The sequence below is a fragment of the Muntiacus reevesi genome, chromosome 1 (genome assembly GCF_963930625.1).
Source record: "Muntiacus reevesi chromosome 1, mMunRee1.1, whole genome shotgun sequence".
In the NCBI taxonomy this organism is placed as follows: Eukaryota; Metazoa; Chordata; class Mammalia; order Artiodactyla; family Cervidae; genus Muntiacus; species Muntiacus reevesi.
In genome coordinates this window covers 231,150,758-231,172,841 of record NC_089249.1, presented here as the reverse complement: position 1 = coordinate 231,172,841, position 22,084 = coordinate 231,150,758, and the positions used below count along the sequence as shown (strand labels likewise).

At 44.6% G+C, this 22,084-nt stretch overlaps 1 long non-coding RNA gene across 1 annotated transcript in view; it reads right to left on the bottom strand.

Annotated features, from left to right (window-relative positions):
* LOC136168305 (uncharacterized) overlaps positions 1 to 22,084 on the bottom strand; it is a 100,004-nt gene that overhangs the window by 54,016 nt on the left and 23,904 nt on the right. The window contains exon 2 of the long non-coding RNA XR_010663295.1: positions 18,840 to 18,923. This is a non-coding gene — a long non-coding RNA (uncharacterized lncRNA). The remainder of the gene's footprint in view (positions 1 to 18,839; positions 18,924 to 22,084) is intronic.

Here is a 22,084-nt window from a genome sequence, read left to right as displayed (position 1 = left end):
CTAAGTGGAAGATTTGGTTCCCCTAGTTGCAGGAAGTTCCCTTCTGTCAGAAACACACTCCATGCTTACAATTATAACATACCAGAGCTTTACAATTATAACATACCAGAGCTTCTTTTACATTTTTGATGGGAACTGTATAAAATAGAATTCACCAAAATTCCTGTTTATGAGACACGAACAAGGAGCACTACAAACAGTGTGTGTGAATTTGCTCATTTTCCACAACTAAACTAAACGACAACCCCTGTGTTGATAGCAGCATTATTCACAATTGGAAAGACATGGAAGCAACCTAAGTGCCCATCAACAGATGAATGAATAAAGAAGTTGTGCAATATATACACAATGGAATACTACTCAGCCATGAAAAATAAAATAATGCCATTTGCAAACATGGATAGACCTAGAGATTATTATATGAAGTGAAGTAAGTCAGAAAGAGAAAGAAAAATATCATATAGTATCAGCTGCATGTGGAAACTAAAAAGGTACAGATGAACTGACTTACAAAACAGAAATAGACCCACAGACATAGAAGACAAACTTATGGTAACCAAGGGAGGAAGGAGAGGTAGGGATAAACTAGGAGTTTCAAATTAACATATACACCCTACCATATAAAAAATAAACAAGAACCTATGGCATGGCATAGGCAACTATACTCAGTATCTTATAATAACCAAAAATGGAAAAGAATCTTTAAAAGAACAGATATATAGATATATGTATAACTGAATCACTTTGTTGTTCTCTTGAAACTAATACAACATTGTAAGTCAACTATACTTCCATAAAAATTAAAAAAATAAATAACAACAAAAAGCAAATTTTGATCAACCACACCAGAGAAAAGGCTGAATTATCTTTTATTCTTGTTTCATACAATTATTTTAGAAGTGTTGTTTGTTTGTTGTTTGTATGTTTGGCTACAGGATCTTAGTTCCCCAACCAGAGATCAAACCTGGGGCCCTGGCAGTATGAGTGTGGAATCCTAACTACTGGACTCCTGGGGAGTTCCCAGAAAATTGCTTTATAAAATTGTTATCAAAGGAAGAAGCGATCACAATGAGTATGAAGCCAGAAAATGTAGGAATGGAAAGTATAACAGAGCGTGCCCAGCAGTTAATTGACAAAAATGTTCTCTTACATATTCTTACAGTGCTGCAAGTATATGGTGGCTTTTGAAATATGTAAATTGTTGTATCTCTTTTCTCTAAACAAGTATTTTTAATACTGGATTCATAATTTTGTATTATTTCTGATATAGATGGCTCTCAAATTGTACAAGCTTCAGGTCCCCATAAAACCTTGATCCTCCCCTACAGCCATCATCTTCTGAATAGTTCTGATGTGTCAGGAATACTGATAAATCTCTCTTCATGGATTATCTAATTTAATCCTCAATTAATGCACTGGGGTAAACTAAGCCTTGGAGCATTTATTCTACATAATACAGTTCATACTGCAGGGTTGAAACAAGGATTCAAAATCACACAGGACAGGAGCAATCCTCCACACACAGAACAGGAACTATTAGGACAAATGGCTGTGTTTCTTCCCCGAGTCCAAGTTTCCTCTATGTAAAGTTGAAGGGGTAAAAAGATATTTAAATCTCTGTACATGCACAGAGGACATCAGTAAGGACTCACAGAGTATCAGTAATAGTGGCTGTCTCTGTGGAAGGGGACTGAGGTGGGAAGGAGACACCCCACTTGAACTTCCACACTTTTAAACAAGTTAATGTATGGGAAGTACTTGGCACAGTGGCTGGCCCATGGTAAGTATTCAATAACTGTTAGCTATTAGTTCTTATTACTGTCAATGACTTAAATAAATTAATTTTTTAAAATAGAGAGGTGGGCCCTGCTGTCTAAAGTCCCTTCCAGTTGGATTTGGTGTCTGTTTTACCTAACAGTTCTCGGCACTTACCTGAGCCAGGGGTTCTAATGCATTATTGCGTCCAGTACTCCCTGTATCCCTATGAAGTAAGTACTATTCTCATTACCATTTCTCAAGTTTGGAAACAGAGGCACAGAGAGATCAAATAACATGGTCCAGGTCTCAACAGCCAATGTGGCAGAGGCTAGGATGAACACCCAGACTGAGTGACTCTACAGTCTGACAAATATAGAATTGGCTTCACTGGACTCCCTCCTGGGATGTTATGCTGGATGGGGCGGGGGGAGGTGGAGATGGACCCCACCATCTTTTACTCTTCCTCTGTGAGACTTCCATGAGCTTCATGTGTGGCAGGACAGCCTCTGGGAGTACAAGACAGGGAAGTGCTATGAAGACACTGAAGATGTGAAGGCAGCAGGAAAGCCCTATAGGGCTAATCAACTAGACATTAAGAGGGAAGAGAGGCAAGGATGAAAGATAAAGGAAAGAAACCCTTGTGAAGCATCTACTCATGTCCGACAATGGACTTAGCTATTTCTCACCTATCCTCCCAAGGGAGTCCACATTATCCTACTGCCCACTTCTAAGTGCAGCAGATAGGCTGGGAGTGTTCCCGAAGCTCCTAGGTGGTAGGTCCTAAAAAACCTGGGCCCTCAGGCCCATAGCGACAACAAAGGGCATCCCCCAGCCCCACCTTCTTGCCCTGCCCCTCCAGGCTTTTCTCATCTCCTGCATCCTAAAGCAAATATTTCTACACTGCATGGCTCAACTCAGCAGGCCTCAGTGAATCTTTGGGGATGGGAGGTCTCTGGAGTCAGCTTGCCAAAGCAGGGACCCTTCCCCACAGGGAGAGAGAAGTAGGTGAGCCTGTGAGTTCTGCTGCACATACAGTCACAGACCCAGAAGCCTCAAGGCGTCCTTTGGGGATAAATCTGTCTTAGACACTCCACTCAATTCAGGAGCACTGACCTGAACCTATCAAGCATTGGCACCTCATCCCTTGTCTGACCTGTAAGGGATTCACCTGCCTTGCATCTAGGAATGAGGTGGTCCACATAAGTATCTCAGACTGCTAAGGGCTCCCAGCAACAGTTATCTAGTAAAAGTCTGTCTCATCATAGCTGTATGACCTTAAGCAAGTCACTTGACCTCTTTGATTCACTGTTTCCTTTTGTGTAAAATGAAGATTACAAATTAATGTTTCTACACAACAAAAGATGATCCTCCAATGCATGCTAGATTGAAGGTACCTTGAAGACAGGGAACAGTATGACTCACTTCAGCATCTCCTTTGAGGTACCTTCCTAACAGGGTGTCTTACTCCAAAGAAGAGGCTCAGCATAGATTTGCCCATTCAAGGCAGACCTGGGTGGTGGAAAACAGTATGTGCTATGGGCTATCTAGACCTGGATTCAAATCCTGCCTCTGCCATTCACTTCCCCTTAGAAGCTTTTCAGAGCATGGTCATCACTATAACTACACCTCCAGTGTTCCATGTGGTTAAACTCTAGGGGGAGCTGTTCTTAGTCTGTTCCTGGACTGAGGTTCTTTGGAGCCCTGACTGTGTCAAAGATGAGTTGTAAGGATGCAAAGCCACTTGAGTGCAAAATGGGCTAGCATAGTGTGGCTCAGAGTGTAGAGAAACTCAGTCTACAGAAGGTATAAATTAAAAGACAATGTTAAATTCATGGAACAGCAAATCAGGTCTTACTATTCAAAAGCCTGAAGAATTTTGCTAATATGCAAAGATAATACTGCAAGTTTGTATTTTCAGGGATTCACTTTTTTTCTGGTTAACAGGAAAACTTGTATGAACCTTAATTTTTTGTTTTGGGTTTTTTCCCCCATTGTGAATGTGAAAATGGTTTCATTAGCAAAGATACATGAATTTTTAACACCCCTCTCCCAAAATGGTCTATTTCATTCATATAAATGAATCTGAATCTTCATTTTATTTTGATAAGCTGCAGAGCTGACATTAACAACATTTTTTTTTTTTTTTAAGTTTGGCTTGTCATCCTAAGAACTGGACGCTGTTTGTCAACACTCTTGCAAAGGACTCCAATCTTCCTACCGTGAAAGAAAAATGTGCAGTGACCACTACTTGGACTCGAGAAAGATGTTTATAGCACTGCTCCAGGCAGCAGATGAAAGGCTTCTTGAAGATTTAAGGGAGGAAACTGAGCTACCATTTGCACCCTGGCCCAACAAGACAAAAACCCACCACTACTTGGAAGTTTTTAGGAAACAAGTTATTTGCCAACCGCTCTGCCCTTCTCTAGAAATGGGTTATCCACGTGGGGCTAGCCTTGCTGTAACAGCAAGTGTCTAATGTGCACTTGTATACCTAAAGTTTACCTGGGAAGCATCCCCATCTATCAGGAAGAAAACAGGCCTGGAGGAGATAAACCAGAGGAAGAGAAACAAACACTATGTCAACGGAGGAGAAAGGAGGCACCAGGAGTCTGAACACAACGCTCTGTTCTTCATCTTGCCACTTCAGACCTACACTTGGAGGGAAAATCTCCCACCATCTCCAAGATCAGATCCCCTACCAGTAAGATGGAGATAGAAATTCTTCTCCTGTCTACCTCAAGAGGACTGATTCTTCTCTGCCTCCCTCACTGGAGCTGAAAGCTGCTGCCATGGGCACCCAGCCCCACACCTACTAGCCAGATGAACCAATGGCCAGGTAGTACAGAGCTGCCAACTCGAGTCCCTAATGTAAAAATGAGCAAGGGGGTATGCATTCCGTGTGCTCCTCTCAGCTGCGGTGTGCTCCTGGTTCCAACAGCCCAAACCTCCCCCCTTACTGCGCTGTGTACTTTTACTGCCTCAACTGCTCTGCAGTCCCTGGCCAGTGACCTTGCCCATAAAGGCCCAGAGGAGAAACGGATACCCAGTGATGGTTCAGGGAATCCTGTGTTCTCGTTTTAAACAGTAATTAGGAACTTTATCAAGGCATCCGGGGGAAAGATCTAGACTATAATGTTGAATGAATAACTGTCGCAGAAATCATATACTAAGTTTACAGGCTCTGGTTGGAATCAGACTTGGGTTTGAACTCCAGTTTTGCCAGCCATGACCACATGACCTCTCAGAGCCTCAGGCTTCTCATCAAAGTAATAGGGATAATAATTCTGTCCTTCTAAAGTTACTTTGAGATCAAGTGGAAAAGACATAAAAGGTTTAGCACAATCCAGGCTCCTGGTGAAAGAGCTCACAATATGTGGACGTGTGTGAGGATAAAGATAAGAATGGATTTCAGGCAAAAAGCACAGGGTCCTTCAGAAAGAAGAGGACGTGGTGGGTTTTATTTTGTTTTCCATTTAAGATGGTTATATCTTAATAAAATATACACAAATATCAACAGGACTAGAATCTATTGGAACAGAATAATACAATTAAATTTAAGATTCCTCTGACCCACAACTCTGCCCTTCTCACTCAGGCTAGGAATAGAAGCTATTCCTAAGAGGTCTGATCTTGGGACAATTTCTATAAAAATCAGAAAAATATGGAGCCTCTGGAGTTTCCTGACCCCAAGTCCATGCAACTCTTCAGCCCAGCTGGAAAAGGTTGTAGTCAGTTTTCCTAAGGAAATCTTCTACGTCCAAGAGAGGACAGGAAGTGAAGCTGGAAGATGAAGAGCAGATTCATAATTGGACAACATAATAATTAGCGTTTTGGGTAAACACTCAGAGGTACTCTCAGAGCTTTCTGCCTTGGTCCCAGAACCAAGGTGTAACATCCTCAGCAAACCTCAAGGCTGTCCAGTGGGGTGTCACCACCCTTGAAATGACATCTAGCCAATGGGTTCCCAGTGCCTGTGTTTGGGCACCCCGCTCCAGCAGGACTGTCTGCAGCAGGCGGAGTGTGTTCAATCAGAGGCAGATGACTGGGAGGGGACTTGATTTGTTCCTAGACAATTACCAGTGGAGACAGGCTCATTATTTTCATTCTATGGAGTCAGCAGAGACAGGACAGATAACAGGTCTGAGCCAGAGAAGCAAGGGTTAAGGAGAGGGGGAGAGAGGGAAACAAGAGAGGACGATCCCAGGCCCGCCTTGCCCACTGAACCACGATGCCAGGGAATATGAGTAAGGACCAGAGGACATCGTGTGCTTGTCTACTAGATGGCGCTAGTGGTAAAGAATCCATCTGCCAATGCAAGAGACCCGAGAGATAAGGGTTCGATCCCTGGGTTAGGAAGATCGAAGAAACAGCACTCCACTCTAATAATCTTGCCTGGAGAATCCCATGGACAGAGGAGCCTGGCAGGCTGTAGTCCATAGCATCACAAAGAGTCAGACACAACTGAAGTGACCACACACAAATGAGCTGCTGGTCAAAGCAGAAACTCCTTGAGTAGAAAGTACCCCAGGCAGAAAGAGCTCATCAAGACCTCATCGAGGGACTTCCCTGCTTGTCTGGTGGCTAAGACTCCATGCTTCCAATGCAGAGGGCCCAGGTTCAATTCTGGGTCAGGGAACTAAATCCCATATGCCATGCCAAAGTAAGCACAGTCAAACAAACAAACAAACAAACAAAAAGACCCCATCTAAATTGCTTAGCATCAGGAGAGATGCAGTAACCTGGGGACCCCCTCACCCTCACTGCTTCCCCAGCATGGCCTCCTGTTCCTCTCCAGTAATAGCAGCTCATGTAACTACGGGCCTCTTTCTGCCAGGCGCTGTGCTAAACCCTTGGCATTCATCATTGTGTTTCACTGTGCCAACAACCAGGGAGTTAGGGACCATTACTATTCCATCTTACAAATGAGGAAATGAGGCTTGGAGAAGGTTCTAGGACTTGCCCCAGCTGGCAACTGGCGGAACCACCAAACCGACCCCAAGCTCTCAACCATTATACATTTTCCCTCTAACCACTATACATTTTCCCTCTTTTCATCTCCTTTCTTTCACCTCTGTTTACACCAAAAGCTTTTAAGACCCTCTCCCTCACCCCAAATCAGATCCCATATCTTCTGAAGGGTTTGGGGCTACACAGGAGGCTGACCTCTGAAGAATAAGGCCCCTCAGGTGGAGGGTTACTGTTTCTGAGCTTTCTCAAGAACTTCCCGTACTGCCTGCAATAAATCCAAGCCTTCCTTCCTTTGTGATTTCACCCCGGGAGCAACACTCCAGGATGACTCATCTCAAGACCGGCAGGAGAGATCTCCTCTGGAGACTGGAGGTGACCTTGGCTGGGCACTCATATCCTGTGCCTGTTTTCCCATTTGTCTAATGGGCAGCCCCAGCCTCCCTGCCAGGCTTGTTGTGGAGTATTGGGGCAAACACAAAGCATGTGGAAAATCATTTTAAAAAGAGAATGCAAAATACCAACAAAATACCAACTCCCACCTACATCCCACATACCAAACCCTTATCTAAATCCCCTCCAATCTGAATTTTAGCTTCAAGAGTTCATCCGCATTCCTGCCTTCTCCTTGTGTACAGGCAAACTGTGATTCCTAGAAAAAAGAAACGTGATATGGATAATAATCCTTTTTTTGTCCCCAAACAGAATAAGTCACTCCTTCAGCTTCCCATTACTCTATATTACAAGCACACAAAATACTTGGAACAGTTAACAGTCACAGAGCCCTAATTAAGTGTGTATTGTATATTTTTTCCCCCTCACTTAATCAGTTTAGGAATGTCTATAACTAGTACCACTTCACAGAAAAGAAATAAGGTTGAGATCAGTTGATCACAGAAATTAAAAAAAATCAAAGTCTAGATGTCAAAGCCTAGATTCCAGATCAGCTCTCTCAGTCTCCACCACACTATCCTGCCTTCATTGACTTCCTTTTAAAATTATAAGGCCAAGCACTCTCTCACCACCTCCCCCACTTGGTTCTTCTCCATAGTTCTTAGACCCTTTAGTAACTTACTGTCCCGCCCCTGCCCCAGTCAGGTAGGCCGTAAGTCCACGTGGCCAGGGACTTATTTGCATGTCTTGCCACTGCTGGGTCTCCTCAGTGCCCAGAACAATGCCTGATACATAGCAGGTACTCAATAAATACTTACTGAAAAAATTAGTCTGGCCATTCCACTCTATTTTCCTCCATTTTAGATTTTAGCAGCAGTTTGTTCATCTCAGTCCCCAGCTACCTCTCACCCTCCTCAGGGTCCAGAAGGATACTTTGAGCATCGTCAAGTATTCCAAATGCTTCAGAGGCAGGACTGAACTCTTTCGATGTGCTTTTGGAAAAGTGTGCTGGGGGTGGTCTGCTGTCTGGGGAATTCACTGTCTCTGCTCCCCACAACAAAGAGGATGCTCAGGGGCGAAACTGAGGAAACCTGAGAAGCACGTGGCCCTGGTCCAGCCCTCCTCATCCTGCCACACGTTGCTGATGAACAGGCAGGCTCACAGCCTGATGCACAGGTCCCATCCCTGACTTTCATGTGCTGTGTTTCTGACTCATCTTCCCTGGACTCTGGGAAAACATTCTGCATGAAGCTTCACCAACTCTGCTGAGCAGCCAGCTGCTGGGCAGGAGTTGGAAATGATATGGGAGGGGGAAAGGATCTAATTAAGCAGAGTAGGTGATAGTGTCAGGAAGAAAAAGCAAGCAAGTGGCAATTTGGATATCTGCCTGCAAATAAGAGAGATGACTGCCGTCTTCTCCGCTGGCTCCCGTCTGCCCTATAAATCTCAGTTCACTAATCCAAGTGTTTTCATTATCGCTGTATAATACAGCATGCTGTGTTGGGCCCCGTCATAGGGAAATTAAAACCAAGGAGGGGGCTAGAGGGATTCAGGCTACCCCATTCTTCCATTTCTCTTGTTTACACTAATGTGATGGTGTTTTTCCCTCTTCTGCCATAAACACAACATGGGATGTTTCCAGCATCAAACAGATTACCTTCTTCCACTCATAAAATGGAACTTCAGACCCTGAGCTCAACGCCAGAACCATGCAACTCAGGGGCCAGGAGTTAGCTAACTTGGCCACTGTTGACACTTACTTCCCACAAAATCTAAGAACCAGGTCATGGAAAGTTCCCTGGTGGTCCAGTGGTTAGGACTCTTGGTACTTTCACTGCCATGGCCCAGGTTCAATCCCAGGTCTAGGAACCAAGATTTTGCATGCAAAGAGAAGGAAAAAAAAAATTTTTTTTTAAAGCAGGTCATAAAGTAAGTACCAGATCCATAAGAAGAGTCCCTAAGTGGGAGGCAACATGATGGTTAAGAGGAGCATTTGAATTTCATCTCCACTACCTACTAGCTGCATGGCCTTGGGCAAATCACTTAACCTCTCTGAGCCCCGGCTTCCTCTCTGAACCTCAGCTTCTTCAAATAAAATTCAGCAATAACAGGATTAAATGTAGAATATGAGGCACTTAGTACAGTACCTGACACACTCTAAGTGCTATGCAACTTACTCCCAAATCCCAGTCTTCACTGTGCTGTTCCTACCGCTAAAGCAAACTTCCAAAAAGCTGCATAGCTCAGCCCTTTCCTCATCTCAAACCTCAAACAGCACCTTATCAACCAGCCTTCCCTCACTACCTTAAATAAAATAAAACACTACTCCCCCACCTCATACACACACCTTGCATCCCCTCTTCATCTTGGTCCACAGCACAAAACACTACTTGACATTTTACACACACACACACACAGTTTGAACAATGTGAGTTCAAATTGTGTAGATCCATTTATACACACATTTTTCATTATAGTATCTGTATTTTTCTTTTAGAGATCTTTAAGTGTGGGGCAACTTTGTGTTCAATTAGAGATCATAACACATGGAATTCAAAGAACTAGGGTTTGAGTCTTGATTCTCTCCAAACTGTTTCAGGTTCTTGTGCTTGGATGAGTCATTTATCAAATCCTTTGTTTTTGAGGCAGAGATAGTAGTATGTGGATTTTCTACTGAGTGGGGTAAGGGCTCCTAACCTCTGGGTAAAGGGTCAAAGGTACATGTATTTCTTTTAAATGTATATAAATAAGTGTATATAATTTTCTGTATCCTAAAAGATAAACTCCAAGAAGCCAGAGCTTTGGTTTTGTTGACTGCTGTATCTCCAGCACCTATAAAAAAGGTTCCTGGCATACAGTGGGCATTTAATAAATATTAACTGAATGAATAAACAGAAGTTGTTTTTCTGATGACGATGACAAGAAGGGCCACAAGAGACCACACAGGCCAGAGTTCTTCACAGGGTCGGAAACTGAAGCTGAGAGACACCAGACGAGCTGCCCTCTGGTTCCAGCCTCCCTAGAACTTTGCGGTGGTGAAGGCTGGGAGCCCTGACTCCTGGTGCCTTGCTCTGCCTCGAGCCAGCCTGCTCAGACCAACGACTCAGCTTCCTGGTACCCAGTGCTCCTCATCTGGGGACTGGAAACAATTAAGCAGATGGCTCTCCCTCCCAAGTGCCCGGGACCCAGAGGCCCAGTGACTGGTAGTTTATAAAAGCAACAAGGACAGGTGGAGACACCACAGCCGCTCTGGAAATCCATCAACAAATGGGCTCAGTGCTGAGGGACTGCAGACAGCTGCAGCATAAAGGAGCCAAAAGCCATTGCACTTCTCTCTCAAGTCCACCAGCATCGAGGACCCCCTTGGCTTTCTGCACCAACTAAAGACAAGCACTGCAGCCCTGCTTCTACAGAATGATTCCCTCTTACACACACACACACACACACACACACACACAGAGACCACGTGGGGAAGGATAGAAACCCCAACTGCAACATTCCTAGGGGCACAACCTCTCTGGGAACTAACTTTTCATCTCTTAGGATCCATCACAGGATCAAATGAGAAAGCCCAGAAACAGCATGTGGGCCGTGTGTAGCACAGAGCAGGTACAGGATGCTATTAACTGTTCTATAGGACACTGATGAAATCCAGAGGCAAACACTCCTCCTCCCCCTACCCACCTCCACCTCACGGCCTCTGAGCTTAGAATCCAGGGTCTTGAAATGAAGGGGGCTATTTGACCTTAGGAATCCAGCACCAGGTAAATCTTTTTCAAGGATCCCGTTTTCCCATTCAAGTAGACGGAAAAGAACTAAGACTCCACACCAGGCCCCCTCCTCCTCCAAGACCCGAGGGTACAGTCCTAAAAAGGTAGATTCCAGCCTGAGGGTGTCAGCCACTCAGGTTTTTTGGGTTTTTTTCCCCAGAAAGTGGGACCTGACCCAGAGCTCCCTGAAGGCTGGGGTGACAAAAGACACAACAAAAATCCCCTGCATCCTTTTACTACTAGTCCCCTCAATCATATTTAAAGCACCAAACAAAGAAGGACACCACCAGTAACCAGAGTGACGACTAAATGAGTACTAAGTAAGTTGCACCCTTATTCTGGGTGAGTTGGTCATGTTCCTCAACCTCTATGAACCTCAGTTTCCTCATCTGCATAAAGACCAAAGCAATGCCAACCTCATGGCAATATTGGAAAGATGAAATGAGAAAATCCGCCGCACATTACACCTGAGACTCTAGCTGCTGCTCTAAATATTTAAGCTAGTGCAGGAATCATAACCATTAACTGCTCCAAAAGAACACTGTGTGCAACAAAGCCAACCTTTCCCTAGACCACAGACCAGACTGGACCTCTCCACCACGGGTGCAGGTTGGGAGCAAACTTTAACTGTACCAGAGGCTTCCAGAAATCATACAAAGACTTGTGGGGAGAGGTCGGGAAAAGTAAGAATGCAAAAAATCACAGGTGTAACCAAGACCCTAGCAGCTCCTGGAAGGGTGCGGGGGTGTCCCGTTGGAAATGGTGGGGGATGCGCCTCTTGAAGCAACCTGGTCTTAAGCACCGGTTACACTGGACTTCCCAATGGAAACGGCCACGATTGAAGACCTGAGACTTCTCACATGTTCTGGTGGCAGTGTGGCCGTGGGGTTACAAACATAAGTTCAGGGTGAATTAAACTTCCTAGGTAGGGTGCTCCAAGAGTCCCCAGATGGTGCCAGGAGCTGGTGACCATTCAGCTATCCGGTAATGTCCCTGGGCCTCAGTGCGGCCCCCACCCACCACGGCGACTCTGGAACTAATGATCACTGCGACTGCAGGGAATCCAGAGGCTCAGCGCGGAGGCACGCTCAGGTTCTTCCTGGGTGCCGGTGCGGGTGTCATCCGTTCAAGGAAGAAAAGGCCGAGGAGACAAGGGTGGCGCGCGAGGCTGCACACGAGCTGAGGCCCTTTCTCTGTGGCAGCTGCTGAAAAAATAATCAGCAGAAAGCAACTGGAACACGAGGGGGGGCGGGGCGGGGGCCCTTCCCGCAGGCTCCCCGGAGCCGGCCCGAGCTTGTGGCCTGGCCGGGGAGGCCGTGGAGAGGGCGCCCCGCGGGAGCGCCGAGGCCCCGCTGCGCCCGGCCGGGCGGGGGCGGCGGAGGCGGAAGCGGGGGCGGCTGGAGAGCGGTGGGGATGTTTAAAGGAAATTTACAATCATTTCCTCTCTGTGGTTTGGTGACAAATCAACAACATCCTGTTCTTTTGTGAGGCTCTGGGCGCCTGCGAGGCGGGGGCAGCGCTCCGACTCTTAAAGGGACACACACTGGCTCCCTTCCCCCCTCCCCTGTGCTCCAAAAAGAAAAAAAAAAAATACAGCCTCCCTACGGCGCCACCTCCCGGGGCGCGCGCTGCCGGAATGCGGTGGCTACTGAGCGAGGCGGTCCCTCGGCCTGAGCCCGGGCCGCGACCCGGGCAGTGTCCCCTCCCCTGGGGCGTCCTCCCACCTCCTGCCCCCATCCCAGGACGGAGGTAAAGGCAGCAGCGGAGCACCCCTCTGATGTCGCAGCCCGGGGCAATGTCCCGCCAAGGGGACACGCAGCGGACAGAAGGGGACCCACCAACCCCTGCTGACGTTTCCCTTCCCTTCCCCACCCCAACCCTGGGGCAGCGCCGTCTCAGCCTCGGACCTCCGGGTAGTTTTTATCCCTCTCCTCCAATCCCCTGGCCTCGAATTTTTTCACCCCTAAACTCTGGATTTATGGTTAAAATGTCCATGTACGCACACGAGGTTTATAAAACGCCAAAGCAGAGAGGCTTCCCGAGCTGTAGGAGTAATGAGAATCAGATGGCTAGGACAGAAAAATAAAATATATTCAACTGCCCTCCTGAGATCTCGTTCATTCAGTCATTTAATGAGGGCTGGTCAGCATTCTAGGCCCTGTCCAGCAGAAACATGACAGAATCGGTCCCTGCCCCCAAGGGGCTTAGATTCTTGAATGAATGAACAAACGAATGAACAGGATTATTTCACATACTTTTTTTTTTTTTTTAATTTCACATAATCTTAAGTGCTATGATTAAAGGGTCGTATTTTCTAGAAGAGCAGCTTCTGAGCTGGAGAACTCTCTGAGCAGGGGACAATCTGATTGGGACCAGAAGGGGGAAAAAGCACCATTCCTGGTAAGAGTTAGTTGAGCAGTCTATATAGTATTCTCAGACTGCAAGTTGGGGCAGCACCTGAAGGGCTTTCTTAGTGGCTCAGCTGGTAAAGAACACGCCTGCAATGCAGGAGACCTGGGTTGGGAAGATCCTCTGGAGAAGGGAAAGGCAACCCACTCTAGTATTCTGGCCTGGAGAATTCCATGAACTGTATAGTCCATCTATACAAAGAGTTGGACAGAACTGAGCGACTTCCACTTTCACTTGAAGGGCACCCAAAGAACAGATTTCCTTCATGAGGACAAGTCTTGGAGGTTGGCATCCAGGATAAGAGAGACCTGGGTCCCTGTGGTCAGGCTGTATAACCTGGGCAAGTCCTTCCCCACTCCAGGTCTCATCTGGAAAATGAGATCACTAGACTTGAATCAGTTCTCAACCTTGGTACAAATTAGAATTCCCAGAGAGATTTTCAAAAACCCTCAATCATCCCATCCCATTCCACCACAGACCAGTAGAATCAGAATCACTGGTAATGGAGCCTGGGCCTGCCTGCAACGCAGGAGACGGGTTCAGTCCCTAGGTTGGGAAGATTCTCTGGAGAAGGGAATGGCTACCCACTCCAGTATTCTTATCTGGAGAATCTCACGGGCAGAGGAGCCTGATGGGCTACAATCTATGGATTGAAAAGAGTAGGACACCACTGAGAGAGAGACTAACGTTTTTCACTTTCAGGTGAGTTCAGTGTGCATCCAGAGTTAGAAGCCAGTGATCTTGTTTGGACTCAGGGTATAATCATTCCCATCAATGAGTACTTAGCATGTACTATATAATACACCAAATGTGCTATGTATATATTTTAAGTTACAAAAAAAAAAAAAGACAAGTTACCCTACCAAATTAGACACATACTATTATCCCCATTCCACAGATGAGGAAACTGAGATAAGAGAAATAATATGAAATTTGGTCAAGAGCACTTAGCTAATAAGTGGTCTTGCCTGAATCCTCTAAGCTAGAATGCCTTTCCAGGGAGAAAGAGCACACTTGTAATTAATGGAGATGTTAGTCACACAAAGTAGCTACCAAGAGAGTAGCATGGAGTGCTTTCAGTAGGAGCTACTCATCCATCTTGGACAGAGGCAGGAGACTGGCCTGGATGACCTCTGGTGATCCTGACAGCTCCAAGGCGTGCATGCCCAGAGCGGAGGTCCCAAATGACAGAGTGTGACTCTAAGACGACAGCCTTTTATGTTTCTCTAAACTGATCCTCCTAATCGTTTTCAAAGATATTCCCATAAAATGTGCAGCTTTTTAGCTAGACAGTGGAACCATTTGGCAGGGTGAGGAAGAGAGAAAAGAGCTTCCTGTGTATCCCAGTAGGGCGAGGATAGAATACACTCATCCCCACACTCTCCCATATGGTGCCCACCACTGTCCTTTTCACCTCTTGACCACCTTCCCATCTGTGCAGTTTCCTGAGGCAGGACCCAGACAAGGGCTTGCTAAGTGGGAGCTGAGACAGGTTCTCAGGAGAGTAAAAGATCTGTCAAAGCAGAGATTAGAAAAAAAGGCAGTTGGGGACTTTCCTGCTGGTCCAGTGGTGAAGACCACACTTCCACTGCAGGAGGCATGGGTCCAATTCCTGGTCAGGAAACTAAGATCCCACATGCCACATGGCAAAGACAAAATTAAATAAATAAAAATAAAACAAAAAGGAGAAAAAGGAAGTTGATCCATCCTTATGGTAGAATACTGTGCTGCCGTCAAAAAGGAGAAGAGAGCTGTATGGATAAGACTAGAAATGTACTTGTGATATACAAGGTACAGAATAGGATCTTCTCACTGATGTTTCTGTAAATGTCACACACATACACAGGAAATCAGCAGAATCATCTGGAAGGAGAGACATCAAACTGTTACTAGTAATGCCAGGACTGGTGCATGGGGGCAGGGGGCAGTGATCAGGGGAGGGGAGTCAGGGAGTGTGTTCTGTTAATGATATACTTTTAATTTCTCTGTATTAATAACCATATTATTTAAATTGTTGGCAAAAACATGTATTAATTTTTTAAGATAAAGATACTTCTAATAAGGGACTTCACTGGTGGCTCAGAAGGTAAAGAATTTGCCTGCAATGCAGGAAACCTGGGTTTGACCCCTGGGTCAGGAAGATCCCCTGGAGAAGGGAATGCCATCTACCCACACCAGTATTCTTGCCTGGAGAATCCCATGGAAAGAGGAGCCTGGCGGGCTACAGTCCATAGGGTCACAAAGAGTCGGACACAACTGAGTTGGACACACTTTCACTAAAGAGAGAACATAAAAAAAAAAAAATTAAAAAAAAAAATAAAAAATAAAGAGAGAACATAAAAGCCCACCCTGGGCCTTGGGAATTCCACTCAGGGTACACCCACAGCAATGCCATTTTTTTTTTTTTTTTTTGGTAATTTTATTTGGATGTAGATTGTTACTTTGTTTTTGTTTTTTCTTTTATTTATTTATTTGCAGCACTGGGTCTTCATTACTCTGCACAGGCTTTCTCTAGTTTCGGTGCACAGGCTTCTCATTTTGGTGGCTTCTCTTGTTGTGAAGCACGGGCTCTAAGGCAAGTGGTGGTGGTGGTTTAGTCACTAAGTCGTGTCCGACTCTTGCGATCCATGGACTGTAGCCCGCCAGGTTCCTCTGTCCATGGGGAGGTTCCTCTGTCCCAGGCAAGAATACTGGAGTGGATTGCCATTTCCTTCTCCAGGGGATCTTCCTGACCCAGGAATCGAACCCAGGTCTCCTGCATTGCAGGCAGTCTCTTTACCAACTGAGCTATGTAGGCTTCAGTAGTTGCGACTCCTGGGGTCTAGAGCGAGGGCTCAGTAAACCTGTACTACTGCCATGATTTCAGAGCTTTCTAGCTGGTGTTAATGGTCCCATTGCTCTTCCACAGTTGCTTTGTCCTCGCTGTGTCAGGTCAGTGGCAGTCTCTCCTGGTCAGCTGCCTCCAGTCCAGCTAGGGAGGATTCCTTGGCATTTCTGGGTTACAGAAAACAGATTTAAGATCTGCCAGCTCCAACTGATGTAAGAGATGACAAACTTCATTTGAGAGGCAGAAACTGCCCTAGGTGCTGCTTGGTGGTGGGGATGGGTAAAGGGCGTGGCACTAGTGTTCAAAGGCTCTGATTTCTATGTGTGTCTAGGTTGTTGTTTTGGCAGCTGAGAAATAGAATCTGACAGACCAAAACTTTGAGAGAGATTTGTGGATAGAACTTTATTCCAGAAATCTGAATGGCCAGGGGCAGTGACCTGCTTTCAACATTATATGTAGAATGGTCCCCTCCAGTGATAGCTCAGCAAATTCAAGGTGACCAACTGTCATGCTCTAGGGAGAACTGCAAGGCTACTCTGTGCTTCCTCTTATGTTTTCTCAGATCTTTGTAGTTTACAAACAGAATAATGTTGAGGTTAAGGACATCAGCTATTAATAGACAGAGAACCTAGGTAAGAATCTCAGTTCTACCACCCTCACTAAGCCTCAGTTTCCTTTTCTTTAAAATGGAAAAAATAATAGTACTTACCTCATAGAGTTGTTCAGTGAGGATTAAACGAGATAATACAGGAAGTGTCCTGAGACCTATACCTGGCACACACAGTCAATGATAATTACTGGTTTTTGCAACTAATAACAGTAAGATCCGAAACAGTTACTAACTGTATCTTTAAATATGATACAATAAGAACAAGGCTTCCCTGGTGGCTCAAAGGGTAAAGAATCCGCCTGCAGTGCAGGAGACCTGGGTTTGATACCTGGGTTGGGAAAATCCCCTCGAGAAGGGAACTGGCTACCTACTCCAATATTGTTGCTTGGAGAATCCTGATGGACAGAGGAGCTTGTCAGGCTACAGTCCACGGGGTCACAAAGAGTTGGACTAGTAACAGTAAGATCCAAAACAGTTACTAACTGTATCTTTAAATACAGTTTATTGTTATTAATAACAATAAGAACAAAAACAGTTACTATCAATAAATATGATACGTTAAGAATAAGGAAGGTTATTGAGCTTAGTGGCTCAATGAGGTTCACAGGTTTACTAGCTTACACAGCTCAAACATAAATCCAAATCTTGGCCTCCAGAATTAGAAGACTTCCAGACCTGTGTCCACTAAAATCCCACATGGTTGAGCCACTGCTGCATTCAAAAATTATCACTTCATCAAAAGTATTCAATAAGGCCCTATTTACATATGCCCTTGTGCTGGCTTCTGTACAGACAGGTCAAGACAAATGAAATTCCTTCCTTCCATTCATCCAGGCTGGGCCATCTTTGAATCTTCTCAAAGCCCTTAGAATAGGAATCTTTTCTTTCTTTCTTTCTTTTTAACGTCTACTTCCTCCTTCCTCTGTCTAGTTATGAGAAAGTAAGTTTCTGGGGGTAGGAGGTTTAAACTGATGGGCCATTAACAGCGGAACAAAGCAAAAGGAATTTTCCAGGTCACCAGCCAACAACTTTAGAGTGGTGTTTAAAATTCACTTGCTTAGGGGGAGGGAGAGAGGTTGGCCAGGAGTGGGTGGGGAAGGATTTCTCTCAGCTGATGGGGAACTGAGTAACGCCCTTTTTTATGGCCAGTAAAACCAGTAAACACCATAACATGCTGCTCGGTTTCTGGGTTGATCTTTTATCATCCAAACTTGAAATGAAGATATAACAAAGAAAACAAACGTCTGTCTGCTGAATCCATAAATAAAATGTTCTGCTTAGCTTCAGATTTAGGGAACACCTGGATTCCTGCTCTGGCTTTGACCATGATTTGCTAAAATATAACATAGCCATAAATTTCTTTTGAGTCCAGTGAACAGACACACATGTATTCTCTCTCTCCTCCCCCCTCCCTTCCCTTCCTGTCTCTCTCTCTCTCAAACATACACTGCCTTATTCCAGCTACAGCAAAGTTCAACAGGAAAGGATCTCTGGTCACCCTGTGGTGGCATCTTAAAATTTTATTTCTGGGCAGTCTGAAAATCACTGGAGAGGGCAGCTTCAGCACTTAATTGGTAAGCAGATATGTTCTAGCAGAAATGTTCTTCTAGGGGTCTCCTTTTCTATGGAAGAAAGAATGACCATCAAAGAGTTTGGTTGGGATTTGGAAGCTGGCCCTTACCTCCCTATACCAATCGCTCTCCCACAATGCACTGTTCCAGGAACTTTCGTAGCCCTGTGGCCGCCCGTATAGACCTTCACATTTCTACAACCTCTTGATGCTGGGAATTTCTGGGGGCACTGCCAAATTATACAAGGCAACTGAAGAAGTAGTTACACACATTTTTAGGTTTCCCTAGTACAATGACTTCCACATTCTTTAAAATTCAGCAGCATCCTATTCAAAGGAATACAAAATATGAAAAACAGTAAAACCGTTGTTCCTGGTTGAATCCCATCACAATGTTGCTCAAAGATGTCCCTAGAATTCAAATTTGGGGGGAGCACTATTTTAGAATATGACTCTATTACTACTTTAAGTAATTTTGTCATTATAATGAAGTCCCAACTGCTCACTATGCCTCCTTTTTGATTCAGCCCTTCCTACCTGAGGTCCATGTAGTTATTTCCATGGTGTCTATCCTCTTGCTTTATTCTTTTGTTTTGCCGTTGCAGGTCCTCCACTAGCTTCCTGGGAAGAGACACATGGGAGATAATTTTTTGCCACCCTGTATATCCAAACATGCCTTTTCTTTTATTCTTTCTTCACATTTTGATAGGTAATTGTGCTAGGTATAAAATTCTAGGTTACAAATCATTCCCCCAACAAGTCTAGGCTTCTCTAGTGTCCAGGTCTTTGAACTAGATATCCCCTTTGCATGGAACACATACATTCACCTTCACTCCCGCCCCTGTATAGCTAACGTCTCATTAGTCTTATCAGGGACATTTTCTTGTCCAGTTACCTGCCCCTCCAAGATCAGAACACCTCCTACTTGTTCCCACAATACCTGGTGTCTACCTCTTACTACACTTATTACACCATATTATCATTACCTGTTTACTAGTCTATGTCCTCCCCTACTTTGTGAACATAAGGGCTAAAAATACAGAGCCACAGTGCCACTCAATAAATATTTGTAGAGCAAAGGAATAAATGAATGGTTTTGGTGCTTTTTTATTACAAGATACAGTCTATAATAAAGTATTTGACAAATGCCCTTAATGCTTCACATTTTTCAGGTAGAACAGAAATGGTCTTGGCAAAGAAATGCCACCTTGATATTAGGAGCAAAGAAAGAACCCTTATGATTTGTTATTCAATATCTGTCTTCCATGAGGACAGGGACCAGGTCTGCCTGCTCACTGCTATGTTCTCAACAACCAGACCATAAGATAGCTTAATAAACAGCTGCTGACTGAATGAACTGGTTCAAAGGAAGTCCTATGTATTACACAACTAAGAAAACTAAGCGAGAAAAAGTCCCTAAGCTGTCTTTAAAAACTTGGGAGGAAAAAAAGAGGTTTAGAATGAAGACACAATCCATCATCTCCTCCCACCCCATAGCAAACCAAAACCCTCTCCCAATTCCTTTTTCCAGATATACGTGTTCCTTTCTTTGGACACCTTGATTTGAGCCCAGGAATTATTTGGCTCAGACCTGCTCCTTCATAGTCTGTTTCTTCTCAATCATCAAGTCCTGTTGCTTCCTCTTCCTTCATAAATGGCTTTCACACTGGCCTTTCTTTTCCACTCTTCTTGCTGGTACCTTCCCTCAAGGCCCCCATCACCCCACACCTAGGTTTTCACATGGCTCTCTCTTTCATTGTCACTTTGACGGCTCTATCAGATTAACGTCTCTGAATCATCACTTTTCATAGTGTCTCTTCACTGCCCAAAATGCCTTCGGAGGCTCTTCATTTCTTTCCACATTAAGTTTCGACTCTTCTTCCAGTTTTCAACCTTTAGAATGACTTCTATTGCTTTTTCCCTGTCTACACATCAGCTCACTTATCACACATATACAACTTTCATGCTGATTAGGCAAGATGCTTTACTGTTTCAGAAACAACAGAGCAGACTTCTGCACAGTTTGCACATTCTCTTCTCTGGAATGTCCTCCCCACCCCTCTCTTGATTCCATCCATCCTTCCAGGCCTGGTTTACATCTTTCCTCCTCCAAGATGCCTTCATTGACAACTTCAGGCCTTGCTGATCTCTCCAAGTTTAAAATCCAAATAGAACTTATCAACTTTGCAGCCCAATTAAATCCAGATGACTGCCTTATGTAAGTCACTATACAGTCACTATATACCTAGGTTGGTGTGGTTTTCTCCAACCACCCTGGGTGCTCCTTGATGGCACAGATGAAAGGATGTCCTGTTCTTCTACCTGAGGGCTCCTAAGACCCTAAGAGCTCAACATGTAGTAGTACTCAGGAAGTAATAAGAGAGTTGCCTTCTGCCACAGACAGACCTGGGTTAACCCCAGCCTAACCAATTAACTGTATGTATTTGGGAAAGTGATTTGGACCCTCCCAGCCTCAGAGCCCTCAACCTCAGTAACGCTGGGATAAGAACAGTGCTACCTCAGAGTTGTAAAGATATATTAGGTAGCACTAAGTAAAGCAATTTGTACATTACTTTGAAACATGGTAAACACTCAATATATGTTAGCTAGGGCTATAAGAGACTCCAGTCCCTGTTCATGAAGTTGAACTTTGGCCTGGATTTTATTTTAGACTTACGGTCATGAGTCAGCCTGGCAAATAGGATTTCCTGCCAGTTCCTACCTCTGTGTCCACCCCTGGCTGGTTAAAGCATATCTTGCAAACAGTGACTAGGAATAAGTTCCACCATGCAAGGTCATCTCAGGCCCCACTGTGTTGTTCCTCCTGCCCTCAACACTCCTGAATTCAACACTGAAATTGTTTTGGTGTCTTTGGCTTGTGAAACTTCTTAGGCCTTTTTTTCTTCTACTTTCCTTTTTCATTCTCTTGTATTATTAAAGCAATACATATTCATTATTTAAAAAAACAATCTTTTTAAAGTATAGAAGAGTGTAAAGTCTTCTTTGCACAAGAGCAGAAGTCTCGCCACCACCCAAAGCTCCATTCTTGCTCTTCGGAAATAACCAATTATCAGTTTCTCAAGAGTATTTCTAGAAATCAACCATGGCTATTGAAACATATACACACACATACACCATCTGTGGCTTGCTTCACTCACATAACCGTCCTGAACACCCTTCCATATCCACCCATGCTTGATAGGTCCACCACACAGTAATTAATGGCAATTTAGATTTCTTTTGTAGAGAACAACCTTTACTAATTTCATGAATCCCCTCCAGATGGGCAGGTAGGTTGCTACCACTAAAACAATGTGATGAATATATATATATATATATATATATATATATTTATATAAGTATAAAAATTATGCACATATGCATACTTATATGTGTGTATATATGTACATACACACACACACACACATAAAAAGAGATAGATACAGACAAAAATCTGTGGACTCCTTAAGTATTTAAAGCCTCTGATTGCCAGATTAGGCCAGACTGGAGGTGATTCTTCAACTCTGGTTCTACCTCCTGAGTTCTCCACCCACACCTAGCATTCAGTCCCTGGACCCACTGACTCACTGGTCAGCTGCAGGACCACCTTCCTCCTCACCTTAAAATAGAAGAAACAGGCCACTGGACTGTTTTCTTCATGATATCATACAATAGAAGTCACAGAACACCCGTTTCTCTCTTTCTCTGGAACCACAAGGGAAATCCCTGGCATTGGGGGATAGGATTTCAGAATCTGGCCATGTTCTCTGGTAGCTCTGAGG